This window comes from Sander vitreus, chromosome 9 (assembly GCF_031162955.1).
Source record: "Sander vitreus isolate 19-12246 chromosome 9, sanVit1, whole genome shotgun sequence".
NCBI lineage: Eukaryota > Metazoa > Chordata > Actinopteri > Perciformes > Percidae > Sander > Sander vitreus.
The window spans coordinates 12,337,547-12,352,844 of record NC_135863.1 but is presented as its reverse complement, the minus strand read 5'-3'; the positions used below and the strand labels follow the sequence as shown (position 1 = coordinate 12,352,844).

At 41.4% G+C, this 15,298-nt stretch overlaps 1 protein-coding gene across 1 annotated transcript in view; it reads left to right on the top strand.

The window, feature by feature from the left end:
* nr5a2 (nuclear receptor subfamily 5, group A, member 2) overlaps window positions 1-15,298 on the top strand; it is a 73,698-nt gene that overhangs the window by 15,983 nt on the left and 42,417 nt on the right. The window lies entirely within an intron of this gene.

Below are 15,298 nucleotides of genomic sequence, written 5' to 3'. Positions count from 1 at the left end.
GATTCCTTTCAGTTATGATAGCATACTGATAATTAAGCTTTAATATTTGATATTTTAATATATTACTGATAATAGTAACTGCTTTATATTTGCAGTTACTCTGCAGGCCTTTAATAAATTCTCCTGCATTTTGTTTCAATGGTAAATCTTTCACCACGTTGTCATCCATAATTGACAGTACTTTACACAGTTCATGAACATCATCTGCGTAATCCTTTATCTTCAACAGGCCTTTAATCTTCCTCTTTTATGCACTAGCTCAACACTAATGCGGAGTACACAGGGCTGTGGGTGGGGGGTGGGGGGTGGGGGTGGCAGTCTGCTCGTAGCTGCCACCACTGTCTGTCCCATTGCCTTATCAAAATTCAGCAGCCAGCCACATTTACCCTGTGTGACACATTTTGGCTATGGGTTGCCAAAACTTTGACTATGAGCTTCAGGCACTTTTCATGCTAACAGGGTCCTAGTCTGAGGGTTTTATGTGAACTGCATACCGCCCTTCTCCCCTTGAAATATTCCTCAGATCTAAGTGGGCACACACTGTGTGATGATAAGAGTTATTGGCCATTATCAATTTTTTTATTTTTTATTCAGAGAGCTGACCATATCACACAGGGGATAGAGTCACAATGTCACTATTGCCTTTCCCTTTTAACTTCAGTTTAATATGATTTTTTTTTTTACCTTTAATTACTTGTGATGGACATACTTTCAAAGCATTTTCACTAGGTGTTTGTACTATGCCAAGTCTATTAAGATAAGATAAGATAAGATAAAATAAGCCTTTATTGTCTCCTATAGGAGAAATTCATCTTGGGCATTCGAGAGAAATGAAATGGCGACATTGTGCATTAACACACAATAAACATACAGTTAACCTACATAGAAACATAATCATACATTATCTCATCCAATGCGTCAATGAACATCTAATAAACCTCACACAATACCCCGACACCTTTTCTTACAATCACAGAAGAACAGAAGAGAATCCACAACACATCCTCCCCCTCGTATTGCACTTAATTTTGATAATGATTGCACATTTCCGTTAACTCACGCTGTGGTAAATAACTTCTGTATTGCACAGTGCCCAATTGCGTAATACCATATCAAATATAACATAGCATATATATCTTATATATAAATATTGCACCAGTACCCTATCAGGCATTGCACATCCTATAACCATAATGGTCAGTACCACAAATATTAAAACAACATTTTAGCCTGGTAAACACTGTGTCCTCTGTGAATGTTTAGCACTGTCAATTCCAGCTGACCAATAGTAACCGTCCACCAACGCCTCACTCTAAAAATTTGCTAATTCTCACTTATTCATCACAGAGCACAAGGGAGAGTTTCTGGTGTGTGTTTGTGCGCTCGCAGCTTTATTTGCTTTGAATGAAGGTTAATGTTGGGAGGGAAACCAAAGGCGTATGATTAGTCTATGCCTCACATGTTTTTTTCCCCGTTGTCTCACTCCTTTGTGTGATTTGTTTCAGACCGGATCGCCAAAGGCACAGCTGCATATTCATGGGCCCGGCCTGTTACAAAATTCCCTCCAAATATTTGATATTATTTTGTTTTCAAAGGGGAAAATAACAAATGAAATAAATGTAATATTAAAACAGACCCAATTACAACACAGACAAGAGTCCTTGAAAAACACATGTTGACATTTAGCATGCACCGTGTCCCCGCTATTGACATTTTCGAGATCTGTATTTGCATTCAACGAGGTTGCACAGTACTTCACTCGTACACACACACATATACACACACACACACACACACACACACACACACACACACACACACACATACACACACACCCAGGCTCGTTTTGAGGTGTGGCCACAGCTAATAATTGTGTGTGGTTTGCCCTATTTCTCACACCCTCATCCTAATTCAATTATCTCACCCACTTGTGTTTGACACTCCCTGATTTGCTGCTGAATGAAATGTCATTATGTTTGCATAATGGCTACCCATATTACTTGAGCTTAATAGTAGGCTAATTGAACTAGATGCCTGTTACAAAGGTAGGAAATGACCTGAGCTCAATGCCCATAATACACTCCTGCTCCTGTTGCAGGGGCCTCATTGGTTTAGGGGAGGTGAGGGCGTATTTCACTTTAGTGACGAAGATAATTGAACTGAACCCCCCTTGCAGTGTTTTTAAAAGAGCCATCTAAAGCACAAGGGGGATTGAAAATAATATGCTAGCTGTGTCTCTGACAGTTTTTCCCACACAACCCACAATCCTCCTTCCTTGCTTGTTTCTCATTACTAACTACTGGGAGGACTGCTGAGCACGGCTTAGTGTTAGTGATGAGGAGAATAAGCAAACCGTGAGCTATAGCCAAGCTGATATTGAACATATTTGTGTGTGTGTGTGTGTGTGTGTGTGTGTGTGTGTGTGTGTGTGTGTGTGTGTGTGTGTGTGTGTGTGTGTGTGTGTGTGTGTGTGTGTGTGTGTGTGTGTGTGTGTGTGTGTGCGTGTGTGCGTGTGTGTCAAGCATGACAAACATTGTTAGGGGATTCATTTCCGTAGATGCTAAATATGTATACTCTTGTCTTACTGTATTGTTGTAGGGATAAAACTAACTACTACAAATAGTGTGTCCATTGTTTTACCTTACCTTCTGATTGCTATTTAAATTAAAGATATGCTTTTGAATCCACCTGACCTTCGACATTTCATGTTACAGTTTTTTTCGATTGCTAAACAACAGTGGGCACAACTGGAGCTACATGTGCAAAACTCTAACTACAGTCTGCACAGCAGCAGTTCATGTGAACCAAACTCTAGTTCATTTTTCATTGCTTGAACACAGTTTTCAAAACTCTACGCAGTTATCCCATGGTTTTAACGACAACCTGCACAACACTGTGGATTCACAGCACTTTGTTCAAATGCTAACACACTGCTGTCAAAACTGTTAACCACACATTCTGAACAGAATAGATTTCAGTCTGGTGCCTATCAAACACTGCCGATTGCAATTTCAGATGAAAGACTTGTTAGTGAACACATACTGTATATACAGTATATAGGGAAAACTCAGAAAGACTTTTTTGGAAATAAAGAAACACCAAATAACAATGAATCAATTATACACTGTACTGTTTGAGATAAACAGTAAACAGGTAAAAGAGCAAAGATACCAATATGTCCAGGTAAATGTCTGAGGATACATACACAGCTATAAAAAACATGAAAAACACTTCCTTTACTATAGTAAAACTGTGGACTTACTGATTTTCAGAAAGTAATGGAGGTGGAAGCAATGAAAACACCACATTAATTTGTATAGATGATGCAGGTGCATAGCAAGCCAGGACATCCAAAGTTCTTTGTTATTACGTACCTTTAGTTTTAAACTTTTGTTCCAGTCATTACATAAATTAGTACAGACAAAATAAAATTATAAATCTATTGCAGAAAACTGCTGATTTTCATTCCTTCTTGGTTACATAAAAAACTGGTATGTTATAAATGTTCACGTGAAAGAATTTCACTCTTTTCTTTAAATAAACTATTGATTAGTGTGAAGTCACTTAAATTATTCAAACTGTAGAGATTAAAAGTTTGTATTGTCTGTATTGGTGTTTGACGCTGGTGTTTTTACTCTCAGTGTGTTCTGAGTGACAGTGTGTGTTATCTCAATGAGGATTGTTCATAGTGCTTGGCTGCACTGAGCCTGTTTTGAGACATGTGTAAAGAGTTGTGTTGCTTGGAATGAGTTTTGCAGGTGATGTGAGCTGTTTAGTTCAGGTGACCGTTGCAGACTGTAGTTATAGTTTTACACATGTGGCTTCAGTTGTGATGACTGTCATTTAGCAATTGAAAAAAACTGTAATATAGATCTGACTATTAGATGGGAGGTCGACCATGGGGCCAGAGAGACAGGAAGCAGAGTAGAATTAAAAGTTTGTCACAGAAGTAGTGAGGCACTGTAGGAAGCTATAAATACACTTTCATCTAACACACACACACACACACACACACACACACGCACATACATACACACACTCATACATACCCACATGAAGACACAGACACCGCTCTAACATAACACACAGCCCCTCTCACTATTATTAGCTCCGTAAGAACAAAAGAATTTCCCTGTAATAGAGCCAAGCTGGGAGGGTGTGTGTGAGGCGTCTGCCAAAAAAAGTGTTTAAAGATTTAGTTTCCATAAGTTGGCCTCGGTCACAGGACTCATAAATATTTAGCCATTAGGAGTACCTTCTAAAGAGCTCTCCCCATTTGCTCTCTTTCTCCCCCTCTTTCTGGGAATGAGGCATGACGTGAGGGACGTTTATTTCTAACACCTTGGATCCGAGAAGTTGGGGCGGGCATATACCGCCAACCTAGCCTAGTTTTTTGATTGGTTTAACACAACAACAATTAAAGAAAGTCAGGTCTGGTGCAATGGTTTTGAAATCAGAGACCAAGTGGCGTGATGAGGGAAGGTTTTGGCAGGGTTGAGATCACTTGTGGTTATTTTAATAAAATTTTGAGCAAGCTGAAGACAGGTGTGTGTGTGTGTGTGTGTGTGTGTGTGTGTGTGTGTGTGTGTGTGTGTGTGTGTGTGTGTGTGTGTGTGTGTGTGTGTGTGTGCGTGCGTGAATACTGATGAATCAACTTTTGTGTCTGTCAATGTTTGCACTTGCACATAAGCCTATTCATTTATTAAAATCTATTTAGCACTTAATTTTTTAGTATGTGTTTTCCAACATGCAGATGCAGATTTAGGTCAGTTGTTGTTAATGTATGGATTGTTTTTTTTTTAAAGATTAGATTGTTGTTTAATGAGTCTGCCTCACACTTTTTACTGTATTTCAAAAGTGTTTGCTTTTATTTAAAAATATGCCGATGTCTTTGGAGTAATTTTAAACCTTATTTTTGAATAATTGACATTTTGCAGATGGTTGTTTCTGTTCTGTTCTGATTTGATGAGTATGTGTTGCAGGAAATGTTTTGTAGGATCAGTGTACGTATGGGTTCAACTTCATTTTAATTGATTGTGTACAGATACATATTTATCAGCAGTTATTGGGGTATTTGGACTATGTTTCATAGTTTGTATACTGTATATGAAAGTACATTATCTGTGCTTAATCCAGAATATGAGTGTATGAGTATATAAGAGTATTTGAGTGTGTTCTAAGAGGGGAAACACATTTGTCCCTCAGTGACATTTGCTAGCACAGGGCTGGTACTCCACCCCTCCCTCCCCTCACCATCCTCTCCTGTCCTGCCATGAACCCACCCGCTCTGGTGCCAACCGGCAACTACGCAACTCTCGTGTTAAAGGACAAATCCACTCAAAATGCTTTAAAAGGCAGCTACTGATAATGGTTGGTCTAGATCTCTTGCATGAATGGTGCTGTTAGGAGTCATTAAACGTCCCAGATAGCAGTTTCTCTGTTGTTATTAGCTTCAGTAAAGCAGATTGTATGTAGCCAAATGGATGCTGTGTTTAGAGAGTTTTCTCGATTTAAAAATTACAAAATGAGAAGAAAACTAAATTGTAAGGGCTCACTTGTCATAAGGCATTCTGGGAAACATACGATTTCTTTGACTGAAGCAGAAATAGAAAAAATACAGCTTAGTAAAAACATCTGACTGAAAACAGAATACATATTTCACAAAAGAATTCTGCATTAAGCAAGAAATTAAACTGCCCTTGTAAGAAACACAGCTAGGTACATTTTCCAACTTTTAAAAGGATAACAAATAGTTTAGGTCACTTGAATCTTTAGAATAAAAAAAGGATGTCATGCTTTCTTCGTGAAAACTGTAAACACAGTCTTCTTAAATACACCTCTTCTAATGTTTGTGCTGTATATGAGATGTTCACATGTGTATTTACAATGTGTGTGTGTGTGTGTGTGTGTGTGTGTGTGTGTGCATGTATGTGCGTGTGTGAGGGTGACTCATACTGTAGCTGGTCCACTGCTACCCTCTCCTCCATTGTTCTAGCGTTGGGATGGCTGGCCTGACTCCCAACACAAACACAATGAGAGGGAGAATTTAGCAGGGCAATCGGGACTATTGATGATTCATATGTTTATATCTTACCTTCCTAACTCCACTCCCCCCGCCCCCCTTCCTCTCTACACCCTTTAATAAAAAGGATGCGTGTCTGGTGTTGGGACAGCAAGCACTTTTGTGTTCCTTGTCAACACACAACAAACAGAGGTTGATGAAATAACGGAAATGACCACGCCAGAAAAGACTTATATGTAATCCAATGTCGTGCCAAGCCATGTTACAGTAAAGAGAAAATACACCTTCAGATATGCTACACTGTCATATGTATCATTACTATAATGACCTATAATTTCCAGGAGGTATTTTATCAAAAGCATTCTTTCTTTCTTTCAGTAACCCTTTAACCTTACACTTTTGTCACATGTACTATCACTTCAGGTAGCGATTTGCTACAGAAAATGTTTATGATCTTCATGGATTTAATCAGACATCAGTCAGTTAGTTTTTGTTTCTTGATGCATCTTTACATTTACAGCCTCAACATTTTCCCAAAAAGAACATGTCTTATGTAAAACTGCAGTGAGTGCAAAATGGTAGCCTGACAAGCCAGACCAACATCAAGATGTTGGGTCTGGGAACTCACCATTGACAGGGCTTAGTCCGAGGGGCGGGATAAACGGTTGTTGCAGCCAAAGCCGATTCGAAAGACCGCTGTTCGCCAGCAGCAGCAGCCACCTTCTTTGTTTTCAGGTAGCAGGGAATTCACGCAGAACCGTCGCAACTCTGCCGTCCTTATGTTAAGCCCGCCCACCGACTCTATACGCGACGTCATTGGCCTGACCAGAATTCGTTTTTTCCAGCTCGCAAGCCAACAGAGAGTTGCTAGACTGACCCTGGCTGCAAATTACATTTGCTGCCGCTAGGATGCGTCTAGATTTCTAGGCTAGCAAAATGGTGCACTTAGATAGAAACCTTTGCTCCTCCATTCTGAGGGGCTGACACTAACGCTGGTGGTTACGTGTCAAAAACGATCCACTGTGGTATGTGCATGTTTACTTATTCACAGAAATAAGTGTTGTTAAAAGGTGTTGGGAGCTGACAAAACTCTAAAGAAAGCAAATTGCAGGTGTATCACAGATGCAACAAAAATGTTAAACAGTCTGGAAAATAATTACAACTCAAAAACAGGAACAGTGTTTGCAAGATAAAGGCTCTGGAGCAGGGACACGAAAATAGAATAGTTAAATAAATGTCAAAGTGTAGCCTCACAAATAATTGAGCGTCAACAAATCTGCACAGTTTGAGACATCTATCACAACATTTCAAAAAGGGTTGAAGCAGTTGTGAAGGCAAAGCTTCACTCTCCTTTTCATTCCTAAATTTTTACTTCACAGTAACAAGGGATGACCTGTTGTTTAGATTCTGTCTTGAGTCAAATGCTGTGTAACATTATACATATATTTAGTCCGTCCATCTGATAAAAGTGGAGCAGGGAGGAAATTAGCTGTGACGTTTTGAAATGTGGCTTCACTGTTTATTTTAGTCACCAGGGACAGTTTTTTGGGGGATCCAGACAGGTTTTGTGCTTCTCTGTCTCTTTCGTTTTTTTTCTGTTTTGTCTCTCTGCATGTAGCGGGAATGGCAAAAGCAGAACCGAGGGTCATTAAGTTGAGGAGGAACTGTATTAGAAGTCTTGTTCCCTGGGAAAGCTCCCAGCTGAGATGGGACAGCCATATTGGATAAACAGATGGCCGGGGAGAGGAAAGGACAGGCGAACAGAGGTGAAACAAAGAGGGGAGATGAGAAAGGGGATGAGTAGAGGAGGAATGTGGAGAGGGAACGAAAGGAGAGGGAATAACAAAGAAGAAGAGGTAAGGGAGAAAATATTAAAGGTGATGTGATGGAGGAGAGGAGAGGAGAAAAAGATACAAAAAGACTGAAGATAAAAACAAAGTCAACAGGAAGGGCAAAAGGACAGGAAAGGGATGAGGTAATGCATGTAAAACATGGAGCAAGACAGGTATTATTTCACTGCCGTTTACACTAAACTAGATCAAAGCCTAAATAATATTTTTTCGCAATAGAAAATACTGACTTTTACGACCACACATGCACATGTTTACATAGATACAACATTTCCCAAATTGTGCTCACACCATCCTTAATTTGAAAATGCATTTTAATATATATATATATATATATTTATATATATATATCCTTTTTTTACATTTTAAAACATTTTAATGTTTATTGTGTTACTGAAAAGTAACACAATAAACATTAAAAATGTTGTGCTGAAAAGCACAACAATCAAAACATCATGAGCTGCAGACAAATACATTCAAATAAAAATATTCAAAATATCAAGAGTTTAAAAGAAATATCTGTTCTGGCAGTCAGATATTTTCAGACAAGTACTGGTCATTAATTTTTTTTCAACTCAAATTTGAAAAGGTCTTAAAAACTCACAACATTCACAGAAATCCGCAACAACCTGAAAAAAAATTTAGCATTTTAAGCAGGAGAATTATTTACAAAGCAGCTGATTGTCAGTCAATCACGCAGTATGACAGATCCCTGGGGTGGGGGCAAGAGGGGGGTTGATGTTCACAACTCACACTGAATATTCTCCACTTATAGATTTACCTGAGTGAATAATGTAAGGTCCTCTGATGTGCCCCACTCTGCCCTGCTGCATAATTTTACCCCATCCTCACCTCCCCTCTATCTACATCCATAAATATTACATGTATTTACTTTGGTGAAATAATACTTACACCACCCACCCAGTTGAGACTGGAGGGTCATTTTCTAGTCTTAGTTGCCCTCTTTATACACAGAGTCATCCACACACACACACACACACACACACACACACACAGACACAGCCACACAGCCACACACACCTTTTTTCCATGACCTATCCAAATTGTTGACCTCTATGACAAGACAGACAGACATTGCTCTGAATCTATGTGTGTGTGTGTGTGTGTGTGTGTGTGTGTGTGTGTGTGTGTGTGTGTGTGTGTGCGCGTGCGTGCGTGCGTGTTGGAGATAAAAGGGGAGGGGGGACGGGGGGGGATGCTCCTGCCCTGCTTTGACCGCTGATTGCACCTTTTCTTTTTTTCTTTACACCTCATAACTGAGGGGAAATTAATAAGGTGTTTTTAAGGTGTGATCTGTGAATCCTGGGAAGTGGTATATCTATACCACACACACACACACACACACACACACACACACACACACACACACACACACACACACACACACACACACACACACACACACACACACATACACACACACACACACACACACACACACATAGATTCAGAGCCTCAGGCTGCAATGTCTGTCTTGTCATAGAGGTCAACAATCCCCCCTGCAACAACCTCACCTCCCGACACCCCAATCCTGACAAACTGCAAACGTGATGGGGTTGGCGGCCGCACGCAGTTGGCAGAGATTTGTAACTGTGTCCCTGGTCCATTGCATTTGAATTATTTGGCAGTCTGTGCTGTACCCCCCAGCACATAGGCTACACACACACACACACACACACACACATACACACACACACACACACACACACACACACACACACACACCATGGCACGCTTGCTTTACCTTAGTTGGGAAGAAAGAAGGTGTAGAGAAGGATGGGGAGAGAAAAAGGGATGAAGGAAAGGAGACAGGGAGTTTAAATGAGTTACAGAAGGAGTAAAGAGAGAGAAGAGCAAAGACTGTGTCAGGAGATTGGAACTGAGTGGCAGAGAGAGAAAGAGAAACAGAGTGAATGATTTAGAGTGAGAAAGTGACCATGAGAGAAAGAGAAGACAGAGTCGGAGATGGAGTTTGAGACAGAGAGAGAAATCTCAGCGAGGAGGGAGAGGGAAAAAAAGTGTTGACCATGAGAGATAAAGAGAGCTAGAAAAGGACAGAGAAAGAGAATGATAAAGAAAATATGAGATGAGGTAATGAAGGACAACCGTAGACGCACAGAAAGAGGGAAATGAGGAAGAGAAGAAAGTGTGAGGGATGGGGGGGGCATAAATGGGAAGATGAACAAGGGTCTGCTAGTGGCAACGACCAAGGGCAAGAGGAGGAGGAGGAGGAGGAGGAGGAGAGGGGGCATGGTAAAGGACAAAAGGGGAGGGTGTGGGGGGGGTGAAAAGAGGACTGGTAGGTTGGGGTGGTGGGGTGGGGGTGTAAGGGGGGAACAGGTGGAAGGTTAATGGGCCTGGAGCGGATCCACCAGACGCTCTTGGGCTTGATATATGGTCCCGGGGCCTGGTGCAGGGCGTAGGCTTTCAAAGATATATTATTTCATTTGAGGAGCAGCACCATTCTGGCCGACAACCCCCCCCCCCCCAAACCGTCACCCCTGCTTCCACCAACACCCCCCACAGCCCAGCATTTGTCCAGTGATAGATGACACGCCCCCCCACCACTCCAACACACAAATGTACAAATACACATAGAGTATTGTCCCCCCTCCATTACACACTCCCTTTCTTCTTGTACAATTTTTCAGTTGGTGAATTTTCACAAAATTTTGCATTTCTTTCTTTCTTTCTTTCTTTCTTTCTTTAATTCTTTCTTTCTTTCTTTCTTTCTTTCTTTTCTTTCTTTCTTTCTTTCTTTCTTTCCTTCTTTCTTTCTTTCTTTCTTTCTTTCTTTCTTTCTTTCTTTCTTTCCTGGTGCCTTCCTCACCCCCTCCTCTCTGCTGTCAGTCTATATCCCAGGCTGCAGGCATGTCTTATGGCCGCCTGTGTGTTTTTTAAGTTGCTATTTTAGTGGTAACAATATCTGTTTGATCAGTAGCACTCGGAACGAGCAGAAGTTTGGGGAGGGGGGTACCGGGGAGGGAGAGGGTGGTGGGTTTCACAAAGGCCTCTTTTCATTCATAAATTATTGACCAAGACATCACTTTTTTCATAAATACTGTAGAAGCGATTTTTCTTTTTCAATACTACCAATATGAAATGGAAAAAGTCGATTTTGGGATCTGTTTTAAAGACAGAGTGTGCGGCCAGTCAAAAAGAGAGCATACATCAGACATAACAGAGGCTGTTCTTTACCTGGAAGGCTACAGGTTGGACCTCCTGAATGTGTTCCTCCTGTTGAAGTGTCCCTTCGCAAGTCACTGAACGCATGGGGCACTACTCCCACAGGTCCCACAGGTATGCATACTGTATGTGTCTCAGAAGGACACTGGTATTTGAAAAAGTCCTTATTCGACTGTGTGCAACATGATGAGATAGCAATTGCAGACGTGTTTAGTGTGAAGCTGTTAGTCGTAATATTTTTTTTTTTAACTTTGTATTTCTTTCCTGGCACAGCCAAAGTCTGCAGTTTCCAATAGCATCTGCAATGCTTTGGCTGTTTGACTGCAGGCGACCACTGATCTGACTAAAATCCAATTTTCCAATGTCTTCCTTATGTCCCCTGATGGTTGTAGACTGAGCTTTAAGATATAGCCTTTCCAAATACTGGAATGGTCCCGTAGGCACAACCCCAGGGGACTGCAGTAGGCCGGAAGGAAGAACAGGAAACTTGTTAAAAGAAAAGATTTAAAGTTGCCCGTCCCAGAGGAGCGGCAGCTATAAGGAGTCGAAGGGGGTTGGGGGGTTTTAGCATGCGCAAAGTCTGCTCATCTACTTGTTGCTTTGATGAGGGATGAAAGGCTGTCATGAAGTACAAGTTTACAGAGCTCCAGGCAATGATAGACTTAACTGTCCTTAACAACATTTTCTGTTCCTTGTACTTCTTCATCCTCACTCCTGAATTTGTTCACTGTTTCAACATTTAACTGAAATTCTCATTAAATACGTGAGAACAGGTAGGAGAGTACACTGACAAGACATGGAACTGTGGGAAGATATTGCATGGATCAAGTGTCTGCACCATAGCGTTAAACCTGTAGAAGAGATGTATTTTTTAACTTCCATCTATCTCTACATTTCACCATCTCCACTTCAAAACCACTGTAGTAGGAAAGAAAAGCAAAAATTGCCTCCACCTCTCCTGTAGTTTTTATTTTTCATTTTCAAGCAAGTTAACACAACCTAATTCACATTTGCGAGCACTTTGGGCATTTGGCAGGAGAAAGAGCAGGTTGTGTTTAAGTCTCGTTTGAGGACGATCAGGGTAAAAGCCTTTTTTATTGGCAGGTCATGCTGCTTGTTAAGACGGTGACGCAGGTGACTAGGCTGTGCTGTTAGCCTTGGTGGCCCCAAACTATCATGGTTGTTGTTTCACAAGTCGGCAATAGTCAGTCAAATCAGCAGGGAGAGAGAGAGAGAGAGAGAGAGATTAAAAAGGCAGAGAGGAAGTGGGAATGAGAGAGAAAGAAAATGGGTAAACAAAGTGGATATGGGGACTTGATTTAGTTGGCCAGGCTGCTAACAAATCAACTCAACACTGTGCAACCACTTTACACACTCCACCAAAGTACAAAGCAACTTTCTCCCTCCCGTCTCCTCCTCTCTGCTGTGCTTATAGTTATGAGCCGTGTTAAATCTACAGTTTATGCAGGAACCTTTCCAAAGTGCCTCCCATCAGAAACTCTGCATGCCAAAAAAGTGCCGCTCACAGTTTGTAGCAGCAAAGGTGATCCTCGTAAAAAGTATTGTTATCTGCGGGCAGGCTCGGTGGCTGAGGGTGCCGATATGTTGTCAGCCGAGTGGTAAATATACAGACAGAAGTACCGGCATTTTGCTTCTAAATAGCTCCTGGCTATAGGGTTTCCTGGAGGTCAGAGGGGCCGAGGTGTGGCTGCTGCAGCCTTATGCCGACCCTCAACCTCTAAGCTAAACTCACCACACAATACTATGCAAACCTGTCAGCTAATTTATCTTCCTATTTTACGCCTGCCTGCATTTCGTCTTTTTAAATGACAAGCATCAAAGCACAAATAGCTGCAAAAAGGGCATCCAATTGAAGGTTTTCTCTTTGAAATAAGAAACAAAGAAACAGTTGATGGTGACATATATTTATATATTCACATAATAGAAAAGTAAAGTACTTTTTGCTAGATTAATATACACTTTGTAAGCCACATATGACTCAGTTTGAATAATATTGAAAACTGAATAATATGTCACTAAAATGTCATCATTAATTTCAATAAGGCAGCCCCTCTAATTCAAATTGGGTAAACATGTTTAGTGGAGATTTAGCGTTGTTTAGTGAGGAAGAGAAGAATATTTATTTTTCATTTCATCAACAATGACTCCATTAAAGACATAAGGTAATATTTGTATTAAACATATAAAGTAATACATGTTTAAATAGTAAACATTTAGAGCTAAGGCCAAAGCTTGTGTCTCTTAAGGGATACTGAACAGCAAACTTCTTTAGGCAAAGATTTTGTGTCTCAAACTGCAGTCTGAAACACAACACTTCAACTGGCTTTTCAAGTAAGTAAAATAAAAACCCACAAAGAGTCCCTAGCTTCTTATGTTCCGATGTTGCGTGGCCTCAATTATCTGCGTGTAATCCAGCCTGCCTAGAGGTTGTGCCTGCCGCTTTCGTCACTGGCCTGTCAACAGTTGTCCCCCAATGTCTATTTTTGATGCTTATTTACGGCTTGTCTATTCTGGACAGGGAGTGGGGAAGTTTGTGGGGGTCGGGGGGGTCCAGGAGACAATAGACAAGACAGTGGAGGAGCAGAGTTGACAGCTTGCCTTCTAGTTTTACACTTAAAGAGTAGAGGGGTATTTATATTCAACTGGGAAGGTGGGTGATTGAATTTGCACAGCGATGACTGATGTATGCAGTGCATAGGAGTAATACTAGACATTGTGGTGGTGGTGTGACGACGAGCGAGAAATTTCATTGGGGCCGCACGCCAAACAACGACCCAGTCGAGAAAATGGCTTCAGCCCCTCCGGCAAAGTAGGACAAAGACACCTGTTCCCTATTCCTACTTTAAGCAGTCCTTTCTTTGCTGGTTTTAATTTTGCTGTTGCTCTCCTTATTTCTTTCACATTGCACCAGGACTTTTCATTACTCTCACACCATTCCCTTTTCTTCACCTCTCAATCTGTCAATCTCTTTCTCCATTTATCCCAAAGTGCCATAACTGCAAATCTGGCACGAGCCACGGATAAATGATTCCATACATGTGAAATAAAGGCATGGCACTAATAATAGGCATTACAGTCCTGCGTTCTTTTAGGATTGCGCCCACTCAGAGAGGGATGAAAAGAGGCTTTTCAAGCAAGCTGAAACAATGACGAGCAATAAACCAAATATGCTGACAAGGTACTTGCTGAGAAGGGTGTTGACAACACCGTTAAACTTCTAGAAATGAACCAGAGATGCTGAACAAAAACCAAAAAAGACAAGGTTTTCAGGTGGCAAGCCGCAGTCTCACCTTCCCTCAGGCCAATACTTTATTCACCACATGTTGCACTGCACTTCCCATCAGCAGCAGCACCACTATGCCTCATACTGCCGCAGCAGTGCTTTAGAGAGACGTCTTTCTCTTAATACAGATGCATTCATGGCAGTTTCTGTCAGACGAGGCCTGAGACGCACTTCAGGGAGAAGCAGGGCTCCATCTGTTCTGCGGCGTTGTGGTTTTGATGCCTCGTCTTCCTTGTACTTCAACTGTTTACATATCACAGGAGCTCCGGAAATGCTCAATTAGCTAATTCAGATATTTAATTTGTGCATCAAGGGCTGTGATCCCAGTGATCTCTGGAGCTGTGCCACATTTGGATGTGGATTCACAGCTGTCTGCTCTAAAAGCCCACCACCTAAACTCCCTCACAACACCCCCATCTGAAAAAAGCACACCCATTCCTGTGCGTCAAACGCTAATGGGAATCTGTGTCTCCCGCCCTCTCAGACAGAAAGCATCACTGCTTCAGTCTCTGCATTTTAAATAAGCTTTGGTCGTCTAAGCTGCGTTAAGGTATATTGCATATATGTCTGTCTGAGGGTATATGCGTGTGCGTGTGTGTATGTGTGTGTGTGTGTGTGTGTGTGTGTGTGTGTGTGTGTGTGTGTGTGTGTGTGTGTGTGTGTGTGTGTGTGAGAGAGAGTTAAGGAGGACTGTCTCGACTGTTATACTAAATAATAGAAAAGTGGGAAGCATTCAGCCTTTTCTTTGTCTCCTCTCTTTCTTGTCTTTGCTTCCTCCTAAAGGACAGGCTGCCAGACAAGGATTATGGAGTAACTTCCCACTGTCTGTCATTGAAAGTCACGCAGACACAACCACAGCCAATTGATAATACAATACAATACAATACAAACACACACACACACACACACCACACA